The sequence below is a fragment of the Tachypleus tridentatus genome, unplaced genomic scaffold, assembly GCF_004210375.1.
Source record: "Tachypleus tridentatus isolate NWPU-2018 unplaced genomic scaffold, ASM421037v1 Hic_cluster_1, whole genome shotgun sequence".
Taxonomy (NCBI): Eukaryota; Metazoa; Arthropoda; class Merostomata; order Xiphosura; family Limulidae; genus Tachypleus; species Tachypleus tridentatus.
Window position 1 is genome coordinate 10,303,484 of NW_027467777.1, and position 16,409 is coordinate 10,319,892.

Below are 16,409 nucleotides of genomic sequence, written 5' to 3' on the forward strand. Positions count from 1 at the left end.
CGTTGAAAACAGCATAAATACACTGTGTAAAATTGAGAGAGAAACGCTTATTATAACCGGTCTAAAAGACGAATTCTTGTAAAACAGTGAAAACATCATAAACGACAAGGAAATTGAGACTAGAAACGCTTAAAACAAGTCTAAAAGAAGAATTTTTCTAAAACGCTGGAAACACCATAAAACAGTGTAAAACCAGGGAAATGTGAATAGAAACTAATAAAAACCGGTCTAAAAGACGAATTCTTGTAAAACGGTGAAAAAAACACGGAGAAAGCAGCATAAATGCAGTGTAAAAAAAAGAAATTAAGATAAAAGAGATTTAGAACACGAATTTTAAAAGCTGAAACAGCATCAAAATAGTAGAAATTTGAGAGCAGAGACGCTAAAAAACCAGTCTAAAGTTCGAATTTTTGTAAAACTTTGAAAACAACATCAAAACAGTGTAGAAATTTGAAAGCAGAATCGCTAAAAACCGGTCTAAAATTGAATTTTGAAAAACTTTAGAAAACAGCATAAAACACTGTAAATATAAGAGAGGAGAAACGCTTAAAACCGGTATAAAAGTCGAATTTTGTAAAACGGAGAACACAGCATAAATGCAGTTTGAAAAAGAAATTAAGATAAAAGAGATTTAGGACACGAATACTTGTAAAACGGTGAAAACTGCATAAATACACTGTATAAACACGCAAATTGAGACTAGAAACGTTTAAAACAGGATAAAAGACGAATTCTTGTAAAACAGTGAAAACAGCATAAAACAGTTTTAAAACAAGCAAATTGATTCTAGAAACGATTAAAACAAATCTAAAAGAAAAATTCTTCTAAAAAAGCTGGAAACAGCATTAAACAGTGTAAAAACTAGGAAATGTGAATAGAAACTAATAAAACCAGTCTAAAAAACAAATTCTTGTAAAACGGTGAAAAAAAACATAAAACAGTCTAAAGACGAATTCTTCTAAAACGGAGAAAGCAGCATAAATGCAGTGTAAAAACAAGGAAATTGAGATAAGAACAGATTTAAAACGCAAATATATTTGTAAAACGGTAAAAAACAGCATTAAAAAACAGTAAAAAAACCTAAAATTGAGACTAAATACGCTTAAAACCCGTTTAAAAGAAGAATTTTTTTAAAACATAAAACGTAGAAAACAGCATAAATACACTGTAAAAATTGAGAGGAGAAACGCTTATAACCGGTCTAAAAGACGAATTCTTGTAAAACAGTGAAAACATCATAAACGACAAGGAAATTGAGACTAGAAACGCTTAAAACAAGTCTAAAAGAAGAATTTTCTAAAACGTTGAAAACAGCATGAATACACTGTAAAAAAAATTGAGAAAAGAAACGCTAAAAATGGTATAAAAGTCGAATTTTTCTAAAACGGAGAACACAGCATAAAAGCAGTTTAAAAAAAGAAATTAAGATAAAAGAGATTTAGGACACGAATACTTGTAAAACAGTGAAAACTGCATAAATACACTGTAAAAAAACACGCAAATTGAGACTAGAAACGTTTAAAAACAGTCTAAAATTCAAATTTTGTAAAATCTTAAAACGCATAAATACACTGTTTAAAATTTAGAGGAGAAACGCTTATAACCGGTCTAAAAGACGAATTCTTGTAAAACAGTGATAACATCATAAACGACAAGGAAATTGAGACTAGAAACGCTTAAAACAAGTCTAAAAGAAGAATTCTTCTAAAACGCTGGAAACATCATAAAACAGTGTAAAAACCAGGGAAATGTGAATAGAAACTATTAAAACCGGTCTAAAAGACGAATTCTAGTAAAATGGTGAAAAAGGATAAAAACACTGGTAAAAACATACAAATTGAGACATGAAACGCTTAAAACCCGTCTAAAAGAAGAATTCTTCTAAAAAGCTGGAAACAGCATCAAAACAGTGTAGAAATTTGAGAGCAGAAACGCTAAAAACCGGTCTAAAATTCAAATTTTTTTTTTTTAACGTTGAAAACAGCATCAATACACTGTGTAAAATTGAGAGGATAAACGCATATAACCGGTCTAAAAGACGAATTCTTGTAAAACAGTGAAAACATCATAAACGACAAGGAAATTGAGACTAGAAACGTTTAAAACAAGTCTAAAAGAAGAATTCTTCTAAAACGCTGGAAACACCATAAAACAGTGTAAAAACCAGGGAAATGTGAATAGAAACTAATAAAACCGGTCTAAAAGACGAATTCTTGTAAAACGGTGAAAAAACACGGAGAAAGCAGCATAAATGCAGTAAAAAAAAAAGAAATTAAGATAAAAGAGATTTAGAACACGAATACTTGTAAAACGGTGAAAGCTGCATAAATACACTGTATAAACACGCAAATTGAGACTAGAAACGTTTAAAAACAGTCTAAAAGACGAATTCTTGTAAAACAGTGAAAACAGCATAAAACAGTTTAAAAACAAGCAAATTGATTCTAGAAACGATTAAAACCCGTCTAAAAGAAAAATTCTTCTAAACAGCTGGAAACAGCATTAAACAGTGTAAAAACTAGGGAAATGTGAATAGAAACTATTAAAACCGGTCTAAAAACGAATTCTTGTAAAACGGTGAAAACATAAAAACAGTCTAAAGGACGAATTCTTCTAAAACGGAGAAAGCAGCATAAATGCAGTGTAAAAAACAAGGAAATTGAGATAAAACAGATTTAAAACGCAAATATATTTGTAAAACGGTAAAAACAGCATTAAAAGACTGTAAAAACCTAAAAATTGAGACTAAATACGCTTAAAACCCGTTTAAAAGAAGAATTTTTGTTAAACGTAGAAAACAGCATAAATACACTGTAAGAATTGAGAGGAGAAACGCTTATAACCGGTCTAAAAGACGAATTCTTGTAAAACAGTGAAAACATCATAAACGACAAGGAAATTGAGACTAGAAACGCTTAAAACAAGTCTAAAAGAAGAATTTTTGTAAAACGTTGAAAACAGCATGAATACACTGTAAAAATTGAGAAAAGAAACGCTAAAAATGGTATAAAAGTCGAATTTTTCTAAAACGGAGAACACAGCATAAATGCAGTTTAAAAAAGAAATTAAGAAAAAAAGAGATTTAGGACACGAATACTTGTAAAACGGTTAAAACTGCATAAATACACTGTAAAAACACGCAAATTGAGACTAGAAACGTTTAAAAACAGTCTAAAAGACGAATTCTTATAAAACGGTGAAAAAAGCATAAATACACTGAAAAACGCTTAAAACCAGTCTAAAATTCAAATGTTTGTAAAACGTTGAAAACGGCATAAAAACACTGTGTAAAATTTAAAGGAGAAACGCTTATAACCGGTCTAAAAGACGAATTCTTGTAAAACAGTGAAAACATCATAAACGACAAGGAAATTGAGACTAGACGCTTAAAACAAGTCTAAAAGAAGAATTCTTCTAAAACGCTGGAAACACCATAAAACAGTGTAAAACCAGGGAAATGTGAATAGAAAGTATTAAAACCGGTCTAAAAGACGAATTCTTGTAAAACGGTGAAAAAACATAAGAACGGTTTAAAGGACGAATTCTTCTAAATCGGAGAAAAAGTTAAAAGTTAAAACAGTTTAACAACAAGCAAATTGATACTAGAAACGATTAAAACCCGTCTAAAAGAAGAATTCTTCTAAAAAGCTGGAAACAGCATAAAACAGTATAAAAACCAGGGAAATGTGAATAGAAACTATTAAAACCGGTGTAAAAGACGAATTCTTGTAAAACGGTGAAAACAGCATGAAACAGTTTAAAAACAAGCAAATTGATACTAGATACGATTAAAACCCGTCAAAAGAAGAATTCTTCGAAAAAGCTGTAAAAATTGAGAGGAGAAACGCTTAAAACCGGTATAAAAGTCGAATTTTTGTAAAACGGAGAACAAAGCATAAATGCAGTTTAAAAACAAGCAAATTGATACTAGATACGATTAAAACCCGTCAAAAGAAGAATTCTTCGAAAAAGCTGTAAAAATTGAGAGGAGAAACGCTTAAAACCGGTATAAAAGTCGAATTTTTGTAAAACGGAGAACAAAGCATAAATGCAGTTTAAAAACAAGCAAATTGATACTAGAAACTATTAAAACCGGTCTAAAAGACGAATTCTTGTAAAACGTTGAAAAAAACCAGGGAAATGTGAATAGAAACTATTAAAACCGGTCTAAAAGACGAATTCTTGTAAAACGGTGAAAACAGCATGAAACAGTTTAAAAACAAGCAAATTGATACTAGATACGATTAAAACCCGTCTAAAAGAAGAATTCTTCGAAAAAGCTGTAAAAATTGAGAGGAGAAACGCTTAAAACCAGTCTAAAAGACGAATTCTTCTAAAACGCTGGAAACACCATAAAACAGTGTAAAAACGAGGGAAATGTGAATAGAAACTATTAAAACCGGTCTAAAAGACGAATTCTTGTAAAACGGTGAAAACAGCATAAATACAGTTTAAAAACAAGCAAATTTATACTAGAAACGACTAAAACCCGTCTAAAAAAAGAATTCTTCTAAAAAGCTGGAAACAGCATAAAACAGTAAATTCAGCGAAATGAAACTAGAAATCTTTAAACCCGAAATTAAAAGACGAATTCCAGTAAAATGGTAAAAAAAAAAACATAAAAACACTGGTAAAACATACAAATTGACACTAGAAACGCTTAAAACCCAAAAAGAATAATTCTTCTAAATAGTTGGAAACAGCATCAAAACAGTGTAGAAATTTGAGAGCAGAAACGCTAAAAACCGGTCTAAAATTCGAATTTTTGTAAAACGTTGAAAACAGCATAAATACACTGTAAAAATTTAGAGGAGAAACGCTTGGAACTGGTATAAAAGTCGAATTTTTGTAAAACGGAGAACACAGCATAAATGCAGTTTAAAAAAGAAATTAAGATAAAAGAGATTTAGGACACGAATACTTGTAAAACGGTGAAAACTGCATAAATATAAACGCAAATTGAGACTAGAAACGTTTAAAAACAGTCTAATAGACGAATTCTTATAAAACGGTGAAAACAGCATAAATACACTGTAAAAACGCTTAAAACCAGTCTAAAATTCAAATATTTGTAAAACGTTGAAAACGGCATAAATACACTGTGTAAAATTTAGAGGAAAAACGCTTATAACCGGTCTAAAAGACGAATTCTTGTAAGACAGTGAAAACAGCATAAAACAGTTTAAAAACAAGCAAATTGATACTAGAAACGATTAAAACCCGTCTAAGAGAAGAATTCTTCTAAAAAGCTGGAAACGGCATAAAACAGTGTAAAAACCAGCGAAATAAGACTAGAAACCTTTAAACCCGAATTAAAAGACGAATTCCAGTAAAACGGTGAAAAAAGCATAAAAACACTGGTAAAAACATACAAATTGAGACTAGAAACGCTTAAAACTCGTTTAAATGAAGAATTCTTCTAAAAAGCTGGAAACAGCATAAAAACAGTGTAGAAAGATTCAATTTGAGAGCAGAAACGCTAAAACGGGTCTAAGAGACGAATTTTTTGTAAAACGTTGAAAATAGCATTAAAAGACTGTAAAAACCTAAAAATTGAGACTAAATACGCTTAAACCCGTTTAAAAGAAGAATTTTTGTAAAACGTTTGAAACAACATAAATACACTGTAAAAATTGAGAGGAGAAACGCTTAAAACCGGTCTAAAAGTCGAATTTTTGTAAAACGGTGAAAAACAAAAACAGTTTAAAGGACGAATTCTTCTAAAACGGAGAAAGCAGCATAAATGCAGTGTAAAAAACAAGGAAATTGAGATAAAACAGATTTAAAACGCAAATATATTTATAAAACGATGAAAACAGCATTGAAACACTGTAAAAACCTAAAAAATGAGATTAGATACACTTAAAACCTGTTGAAAAGAAGAATTTTTGTAAAACGTTGAAAACAGCATAAATACACTGTAAAAATTGAGAGGAGAAACGCTTAAAACCGGTCTAAAAGTCGAATTTTTGTAAAACGGTGAAAAAAAAACAAAACAGTTTAAAGGACGAATTCTTCTAAAACGGAGAAAGAAGCATAAATGCAGTGTAAAAAACAAGGAAATTGAGATAAAACAGATTTAAAACGCAAATATATTTATAAAACGATGAAAACAGCATTAAAACACTGTAAAAACCTAAAAAATGAGATTAGATACGCTTAAAACCTGTTGAAAAGAAGAATTTTTGTAAAACGTTGAAAACAGCATAAATACACTGTAAAAATTGAGAGGAGAAACGCTTAAAACCGGTCTAAAAGTCGAATTTTTGTAAAACGGAGAACACAGCATCAATGCAGTTTAAAAGAGAAATTGAGACAAAAGAGATTTAGGACCCGAATACTTGTAAAACGGTAAAAAGAGCATAAATACACTGTGAAAATTGAGAGGAGAAACGCTAGAAACCGGTCTAAAATTCGAATTTTTGTAAAACGTTGAAAACAGCATAAATACAGTGTCTAAAATTGAGAGGAGAAACGCTTATAACCGGTCTAAAAGACGAATTCTTGTAAAACAGTGAAAACATCATAAACGACAAGGAAATTGAGACTAGAAACACTAAAAACAAGACTAAAAGAAGAATCCTTTTAAAACGCTGGAAACACCATAAAACAGTGTAAAACCAGGAAATGTGAATAGAAACTATGAAAACCGGTCTAAAAGACAAATTCTTGTAAAACGGTGAAAACAACATGAAAACACTGGTAAAAACATACAAATTGAGACTAGAAACGCTCAAAAACAGTCTAAAACGGTGAAAAAAACATAAAAACAGTCTAAAGGACGAATTCTTCTAAAACGGAGAAAGCAGCATAAATGCAGTGTAAGAAACAAGGAAATTGAGATAAAACCGATTTAGGACACAAATATATTTGTAAAACGGTGAAAACAGCATTAGAAGATTGTAAAAACCTACAAATTGAAACTAGATACGCTTAAACACGTTTAAAAGAAGAATTTTATAAAACATTGAAAACAGCATAAATACACTGTAAAATTGAGAGGAGAAACGCTTAAAACCGTTCTAAAAGTCGAATTTTGTAAAACGTTGAAAACAGCATAAATACACTGTAAAAAAATTGAGAGGAGAAACGCTTATAACCGGTCTAAAAGACGAATTCTTGTAAAACAGTGAAAACATCATAAACGACAAGGAAATTGAGACTAGAAACGCTTAAAACAAGTCTAAAGGAAGAATTTTTCTAAAACGTTGAAAACAGCATGAATACACTGTAAAAATTGAGAAAAGAAACGCTAAAAATGGTATAAAAGTCGAATTTTTCTAAAACGGAGAACACAGCATAAAAGCAGTTTAAAAAAAAATACACTGAAATTAAGATAAAAGAGATTTAGGACACGAATACTTGTAAAACAGTGAAAACTGCATAAATACACTGTAAAAACACGCAAATTGAGACTAGAAACGTTTAAAAACAGTCTAAAATTCAAATTTTTGTAAAATCTTAAAAACGGCATAAATACACTGTTTAAAATTTAGAGGAGAAACGCTTATAACCGGTCTAAAAGACGAATTCTTGTAAAACAGTGATAACATCATAAACGACAAGGAAATTGAGACTAGAAACGCTTAAAACAAGTCTAAAAGAAGAATTCTTCTAAAACGCTGGAAACATCATAAAACAGTGTAAAAACCAGGGATATGTGAATAGAAACTATTAAAACCGGTCTAAAAGACGAATTCTAGTAAAATGGTGAAAAAAGGATAAAACACTGGTAAAACATACAAATTGAGACATGAAACGCTTAAAACCCGTCTAAAAGAAGAATTCTTCTAAAAGCTGGAAACAGCATCAAAACAGTGTAGAAATTTGAGAGCAGAAACGCTAAAACCGGTCTAAAATTCGAATTTTTTTTTTTTAACGTTGAAAACAGCATCAATACACTGTGTAAAATTGAGAGGATAAACGCATATAACCGGTCTAAAAGACGAATTCTTGTAAAACAGTGAAAACATCATAAACGACAAGGAAATTGAGACTAGAAACGTTTAAAACAAGTCTAAAAGAAGAATTCTTCTAAAACGCTGGAAACACCATAAAACAGTGTAAAAACCAGGGAAATGTGAATAGAAACTAATAAAACCGGTCTAAAAGACGAATTCTTGTAAAACGGTGAAAAAACACGGAGAAAGCAGCATAAATGCAGTGTAAAAAAGAAATTAAGATAAAAGAGATTTAGAACACGAATACTTGTAAAACGGTGAAAGCTGCATAAATACACTGTATAAACACGCAAATTGAGACTAGAAACGTTTAAAAACAGTCTAAAAGACGAATTCTTGTAAAACAGTGAAAACAGCATAAAACAGTTTAAAAACAAGCAAATTGATTCTAGAAACGATTAAAACCCGTCTAAAAGAAAAATTCTTCTAAACAGCTGGAAACAGCATTAAACAGTGTAAAAACTAGGGAAATGTGAATAGAAACTATTAAAACCGGTCTAAAAACGAATTCTTGTAAAACGGTGAAAAAACATAAAAACAGTCTAAAGAACGAATTCTTCTAAAACGGAGAAAGCAGCATAAATGCAGTGTAAAAAACAAGGAAATTGAGATAAAACAGATTTAAAACGCAAATATATTTGTAAAACGGTAAAAACAGCATTAAAAGACTGTAAAAACCTAAAAATTGAGACTAAATACGCTTAAAACCCGTTTAAAAGAAGAATTTTGTTAAACGTAGAAAACAGCATAAATACACTGTAAAAATTGAGAGGAGAAACGCTTATAACCGGTCTAAAAGACGAATTCTTGTAAAACAGTGAAAACATCATAAACGACAAGGAAATTGAGACTAGAAACGCTTAAAACAAGTCTAAAAGAAGAATTTTTGTAAAACGTTGAAAACAGCATGAATACACTGTAAAAATTGAGAAAAGAAACGCTAAAAATGGTATAAAAGTCGAATTTTTCTAAAACGGAGAACACAGCATAAATGCAGTTTAAAAAAGAAATTAAGATAAAAGAGATTTAGGACACGAATACTTGTAAAACGGTTAAAACTGCATAAATACACTGTAAAAACACGCAAATTGAGACTAGAAACGTTTAAAAACAGTCTAAAAGACGAATTCTTATAAAACGGTGAAAAAAGCATAAATACACTGAAAAACGCTTAAAACCAGTCTAAAATTCAAATGTTTGTAAAACGTTGAAAACGGCATAAAAACACTGTGTAAAATTTAAAGGAGAAACGCTTATAACCGGTCTAAAAGACGAATTCTTGTAAAACAGTGAAAACATCATAAACGACAAGGAAATTGAGACTAGACGCTTAAAACAAGTCTAAAAGAAGAATTCTTCTAAAACGCTGGAAACACCATAAAACAGTGTAAAAACCAGGGAAATGTGAATAGAAAGTATTAAAACCGGTCTAAAAGACGAATTCTTGTAAAACGGTGAAAAAACATAAGAACGGTTTAAAGGACGAATTCTTCTAAATCGGAGAAAAAGTTAAAAGTTAAAACAGTTTAACAACAAGCAAATTGATACTAGAAACGATTAAAACCCGTCTAAAGAAGAATTCTTCTAAAAGCTGGAAACAGCATAAAACAGTATAAAACCAGGGAAATGTGAATAGAAACTATTAAAACCGGTGTAAAAGACGAATTCTTGTAAAACGGTGAAAACAGCATGAAACAGTTTAAAAACAAGCAAATTGATACTAGATACGATTAAAACCCGTCAAAAGAAGAATTCTTCGAAAAGCTGTAAAATTGAGAGGAGAAACGCTTAAAACCGGTATAAAAGTCGAATTTTGTAAAACGGAGAACAAAGCATAAATGCAGTTTAAAACAAGCAAATTGATACTAGATACGATTAAAACCCGTCAAAAGAAGAATTCTTCGAAAAAAGCTGTAAAATTGAGAGGAGAAACGCTTAAAACCGGTATAAAAGTCGAATTTTGTAAAACGGAGAACAAAGCATAAATGCAGTTTAAAACAAGCAAATTGATACTAGAAACTATTAAAACCGGTCTAAAAGACGAATTCTTGTAAAACGTTGAAAAAAATAAACCAGGGAAATGTGAATAGAAACTATTAAAACCGGTCTAAAAGACGAATTCTTGTAAAACGGTGAAAACAGCATGAAACAGTTTAAAAACAAGCAAATTGATACTAGATACGATTAAAACCCGTCTAAAAGAAGAATTCTTCGAAAAAAGCTGTAAAATTGAGAGGAGAAACGCTTAAAACCAGTCTAAAAGACGAATTCTTCTAAAACGCTGGAAACACCATAAAACAGTGTAAAAACGAGGGAAATGTGAATAGAAACTATTAAAACCGGTCTAAAAGACGAATTCTTGTAAAACGGTGAAAACAGCATAAATACAGTTTAAAAACAAGCAAATTTATACTAGAAACGACTAAAACCCGTCTAAAAAAAGAATTCTTCTAAAAGCTGGAAACAGCATAAAACAGTAAATTCAGCGAAATGAAACTAGAAATCTTTAAACCCGAAATTAAAAGACGAATTCCAGTAAAATGGTAAAAAAAACATAAAAACACTGGTAAAAACATACAAATTGACACTAGAAACGCTTAAAACCCAAAAAGAATAATTCTTCTAAATAGTTGGAAACAGCATCAAAACAGTGTAGAAATTTGAGAGCAGAAACGCTAAAACCGGTCTAAAATTCAGAATTTTGTAAAACGTTGAAAACAGCATAAATACACTGTAAAATTTAGAGGAGAAACGCTTGGAACTGGTATAAAAGTCGAATTTTTGTAAAACGGAGAACACAGCATAAATGCAGTTTAAAAAAGAAATTAAGATAAAAGAGATTTAGGACACGAATACTTGTAAAACGGTGAAAACTGCATAAATATAAACGCAAATTGAGACTAGAAACGTTTAAAAACAGTCTAATAGACGAATTCTTATAAAACGGTGAAAACAGCATAAATACACTGTAAAAACGCTTAAAACCAGTCTAAAATTCAAATATTTGTAAAACGTTGAAAACGGCATAAATACACTGTGTAAAATTTAGAGGAAAAACGCTTATAACCGGTCTAAAAGACGAATTCTTGTAAGACAGTGAAAACAGCATAAAACAGTTTAAAAACAAGCAAATTGATACTAGAAACGATTAAAACCCGTCTAAGAGAAGAATTCTTCTAAAAAGCTGGAAACGGCATAAAACAGTGTAAAAACCAGCGAAATAAGACTAGAAACCTTTAAACCCGAATTAAAGACGAATTCAGTAAAACGGTGAAAAAAAGCATAAAAACACTGGTAAAAACATACAAATTGAGACTAGAAACGCTTAAAACTCGTTTAAATGAAGAATTCTTCTGAAAAAGCTGGAAACAGCATAAAAACAGTGTAGAAAGATTCAATTTGAGAGCAGAAACGCTAAAAACGGGTCTAAGAGACGAATTTTGTAAAACGTTGAAAATAGCATTAAAAGACTGTAAAACCTAAAATTGAGACTAAATACGCTTAAACCCGTTTAAAAGAAGAATTTTTGTAAAACGTTTGAAACAACATAAATACACTGTAAAAATTGAGAGGAGAAACGCTTAAAACCGGTCTAAAAGTCGAATTTTTGTAAAACGGTGAAAAAACAAAAACAGTTTAAAGGACGAATTCTTCTAAAACGGAGAAAGCAGCATAAATGCAGTGTAAAAAACAAGGAAATTGAGATAAAACAGATTTAAAACGCAAATATATTTATAAAACGATGAAAACAGCATTGAAACACTGTAAAAACCTAAAAAATGAGATTAGATACACTTAAAACCTGTTGAAAAGAAGAATTTTTGTAAAACGTTGAAAACAGCATAAATACACTGTAAAATTGAGAGGAGAAACGCTTAAAACCGGTCTAAAAGTCGAATTTTGTAAAACGGTGAAAAAAACAAAAACAGTTTAAAGGACGAATTCTTCTAAAACGGAGAAAGAAGCATAAATGCAGTGTAAAAAACAAGGAAATTGAGATAAAACAGATTTAAAACGCAAATATATTTATAAAACGATGAAAACAGCATTAAAACACTGTAAAAACCTAAAAAATGAGATTAGATACGCTTAAAACCTGTTGAAAAGAAGAATTTTTGTAAAACGTTGAAAACAGCATAAATACACTGTAAAAATTGAGAGGAGAAACGCTTAAAACCGGTCTAAAAGTCGAATTTTTGTAAAACGGAGAACACAGCATCAATGCAGTTTAAAAGAGAAATTGAGACAAAAGAGATTTAGGACCCGAATACTTGTAAAACGGTAAAAGAGCATAAATACACTGTGAAAATTGAGAGGAGAAACGCTAGAAACCGGTCTAAAATTCGAATTTTGTAAAACGTTGAAAACAGCATAAATACAGTGTCTAAAATTGAGAGGAGAAACGCTTATAACCGGTCTAAAAGACGAATTCTTGTAAAACAGTGAAAACATCATAAACGACAAGGAAATTGAGACTAGAAACACTAAAAACAAGACTAAAAGAAGAATCCTTTTAAAACGCTGGAAACACCATAAAACAGTGTAAAAACCAGGGAAATGTGAATAGAAACTATGAAAACCGGTCTAAAAGACAAATTCTTGTAAAACGGTGAAAACAACATGAAAACACTGGTAAAAACATACAAATTGAGACTAGAAACGCTCAAAAACAGTCTAAAACGGTGAAAAAAACATAAAAACAGTCTAAAGGACGAATTCTTCTAAAACGGAGAAAGCAGCATAAATGCAGTGTAAGAAACAAGGAAATTGAGATAAAACCGATTTAGGACACAAATATATTTGTAAAACGGTGAAAACAGCATTAGAAGATTGTAAAACCTACAAATTGAAACTAGATACGCTTAAACACGTTTAAAAGAAGAATTTTATAAAACATTGAAAACAGCATAAATACACTGTAAAAATTGAGAGGAGAAACGCTTAAAACCGTTCTAAAAGTCGAATTTTTGTAAAACGTTGAAAACAGCATCAATACACTGTAAAAAATTGAGAGGAGAAACGCTTATAACCGGTCTAAAAGACGAATTCTTGTAAAACAGTGAAAACATCATAAACGACAAGGAAATTGAGACTAGAAACGCTTAAAACAAGTCTAAAGGAAGAATTTTTCTAAAACGTTGAAAACAGCATGAATACACTGTAAAAATTGAGAAAAGAAACGCTAAAAATGGTATAAAAGTCGAATTTTTCTAAAACGGAGAACACAGCATAAAAGCAGTTTAAAAATTTGAGAAATTAAGATAAAAGAGATTTAGGACACGAATACTTGTAAAACAGTGAAAACTGCATAAATACACTGTAAAAATTTGCAAATTGAGACTAGAAACGTTTAAAACCAGTCTAAAATTCAAATTTTGTAAAATCTTAAAACAGCATAAATACACTGTTTAAAATTTAGAGGAGAAACGCTTATAACCGGTCTAAAAGACGAATTCTTGTAAAACAGTGATAACATCATAAACGACAAGGAAATTGAGACTAGAAACGCTTAAAACAAGTCTAAAAGAAGAATTCTTCTAAAACGCTGGAAACATCATAAAACAGTGTAAAAACCAGGGATATGTGAATAGAAACTATTAAAACCGGTCTAAAAGACGAATTCTAGTAAAATGGTGAAAAAAGGATAAAACACTGGTAAAACATACAAATTGAGACATGAAACGCTTAAAACCCGTCTAAAAGAAGAATTCTTCTAAAAGCTGGAAACAGCATCAAAACAGTGTAGAAATTTGAGAGCAGAAACGCTAAAAACCGGTCTAAAATTCAAATTTTTTTTTTTTAACGTTGAAAACAGCATCAATACACTGTGTAAAATTGAGAGGATAAACGCATATAACCGGTCTAAAAGACGAATTCTTGTAAAACAGTGAAAACATCATAAACGACAAGGAAATTGAGACTAGAAACGTTTAAAACAAGTCTAAAAGAAGAATTCTTCTAAAACGCTGGAAACACCATAAAACAGTGTAAAAACCAGGGAAATGTGAATAGAAACTAATAAAACCGGTCTAAAAGACGAATTCTTGTAAAACGGTGAAAAACACGGAGAAAGCAGCATAAATGCAGTGTAAAAAAGAAATTAAGATAAAAGAGATTTAGAACACGAATACTTGTAAAACGGTGAAAGCTGCATAAATACACTGTATAAACACGCAAATTGAGACTAGAAACGTTTAAAAACAGTCTAAAAGACGAATTCTTGTAAAACAGTGAAAACAGCATAAAACAGTTTAAAACAAGCAAATTGATTCTAGAAACGATTAAAACCCGTCTAAAAGAAAAATTCTTCTAAACAGCTGGAAACAGCATTAAACAGTGTAAAACTAGGGAAATGTGAATAGAAACTATTAAAACCGGTCTAAAAAACGAATTCTTGTAAAACGGTGAAAAAACATAAAAACAGTCTAAAGAACGAATTCTTCTAAAACGGAGAAAGCAGCATAAATGCAGTGTAAAAAACAAGGAAATTGAGATAAAACAGATTTAAAACGCAAATATATTTGTAAAACGGTAAAAACAGCATTAAAAGACTGTAAAACCTAAAAATTGAGACTAAATACGCTTAAAACCCGTTTAAAAGAAGAATTTTGTTAAACGTAGAAAACAGCATAAATACACTGTAAGAATTGAGAGGAGAAACGCTTATAACCGGTCTAAAAGACGAATTCTTGTAAAACAGTGAAAACATCATAAACGACAAGGAAATTGAGACTAGAAACGCTTAAAACAAGTCTAAAAGAAGAATTTTTGTAAAACGTTGAAAACAGCATGAATACACTGTAAAAATTGAGAAAAGAAACGCTAAAAATGGTATAAAAGTCGAATTTTTCTAAAACGGAGAACACAGCATAAATGCAGTTTAAAAAAGAAATTAAGAAAAAAAGAGATTTAGGACACGAATACTTGTAAAACGGTTAAAACTGCATAAATACACTGTAAAAACACGCAAATTGAGACTAGAAACGTTTAAAAACAGTCTAAAAGACGAATTCTTATAAAACGGTGAAAAAAGCATAAATACACTGAAAAACGCTTAAAACCAGTCTAAAATTCAAATGTTTGTAAAACGTTGAAAACGGCATAAAAACACTGTGTAAAATTTAAAGGAGAAACGCTTATAACCGGTCTAAAAGACGAATTCTTGTAAAACAGTGAAAACATCATAAACGACAAGGAAATTGAGACTAGACGCTTAAAACAAGTCTAAAAGAAGAATTCTTCTAAAACGCTGGAAACACCATAAAACAGTGTAAAACCAGGGAAATGTGAATAGAAAGTATTAAAACCGGTCTAAAAGACGAATTCTTGTAAAACGGTGAAAAAACATAAGAACGGTTTAAAGGACGAATTCTTCTAAATCGGAGAAAAAGTTAAAAGTTAAAACAGTTTAACAACAAGCAAATTGATACTAGAAACGATTAAAACCCGTCTAAAAGAAGAATTCTTCTAAAAAGCTGGAAACAGCATAAAACAGTATAAAAACCAGGGAAATGTGAATAGAAACTATTAAAACCGGTGTAAAAGACGAATTCTTGTAAAACGGTGAAAACAGCATGAAACAGTTTAAAAACAAGCAAATTGATACTAGATACGATTAAAACCCGTCAAAAGAAGAATTCTTCGAAAAAGCTGTAAAAATTGAGAGGAGAAACGCTTAAAACCGGTATAAAAGTCGAATTTTTGTAAAACGGAGAACAAAGCATAAATGCAGTTTAAAAACAAGCAAATTGATACTAGATACGATTAAAACCCGTCAAAAGAAGAATTCTTCGAAAAAGCTGTAAAAATTGAGAGGAGAAACGCTTAAAACCGGTATAAAAGTCGAATTTTTGTAAAACGGAGAACAAAGCATAAATGCAGTTTAAAAACAAGCAAATTGATACTAGAAACTATTAAAACCGGTCTAAAAGACGAATTCTTGTAAAACGTTGAAAAAAACCAGGGAAATGTGAATAGAAACTATTAAAACCGGTCTAAAAGACGAATTCTTGTAAAACGGTGAAAACAGCATGAAACAGTTTAAAAACAAGCAAATTGATACTAGATACGATTAAAACCCGTCTAAAAGAAGAATTCTTCGAAAAAGCTGTAAAAATTGAGAGGAGAAACGCTTAAAACCAGTCTAAAAGACGAATTCTTCTAAAACGCTGGAAACACCATAAAACAGTGTAAAAACGAGGGAAATGTGAATAGAAACTATTAAAACCGGTCTAAAAGACGAATTCTTGTAAAACGGTGAAAACAGCATAAATACAGTTTAAAAACAAGCAAATTTATACTAGAAACGACTAAAACCCGTCTAAAAAAAGAATTCTTCTAAAAAGCTGGAAACAGCATAAAACAGTAAATTCAGCGAAATGAAACTAGAAATCTTTAAACCCGAAATTAAAAGACGAATTCCAGTAAAATGGTAAAAAAAAACATAAA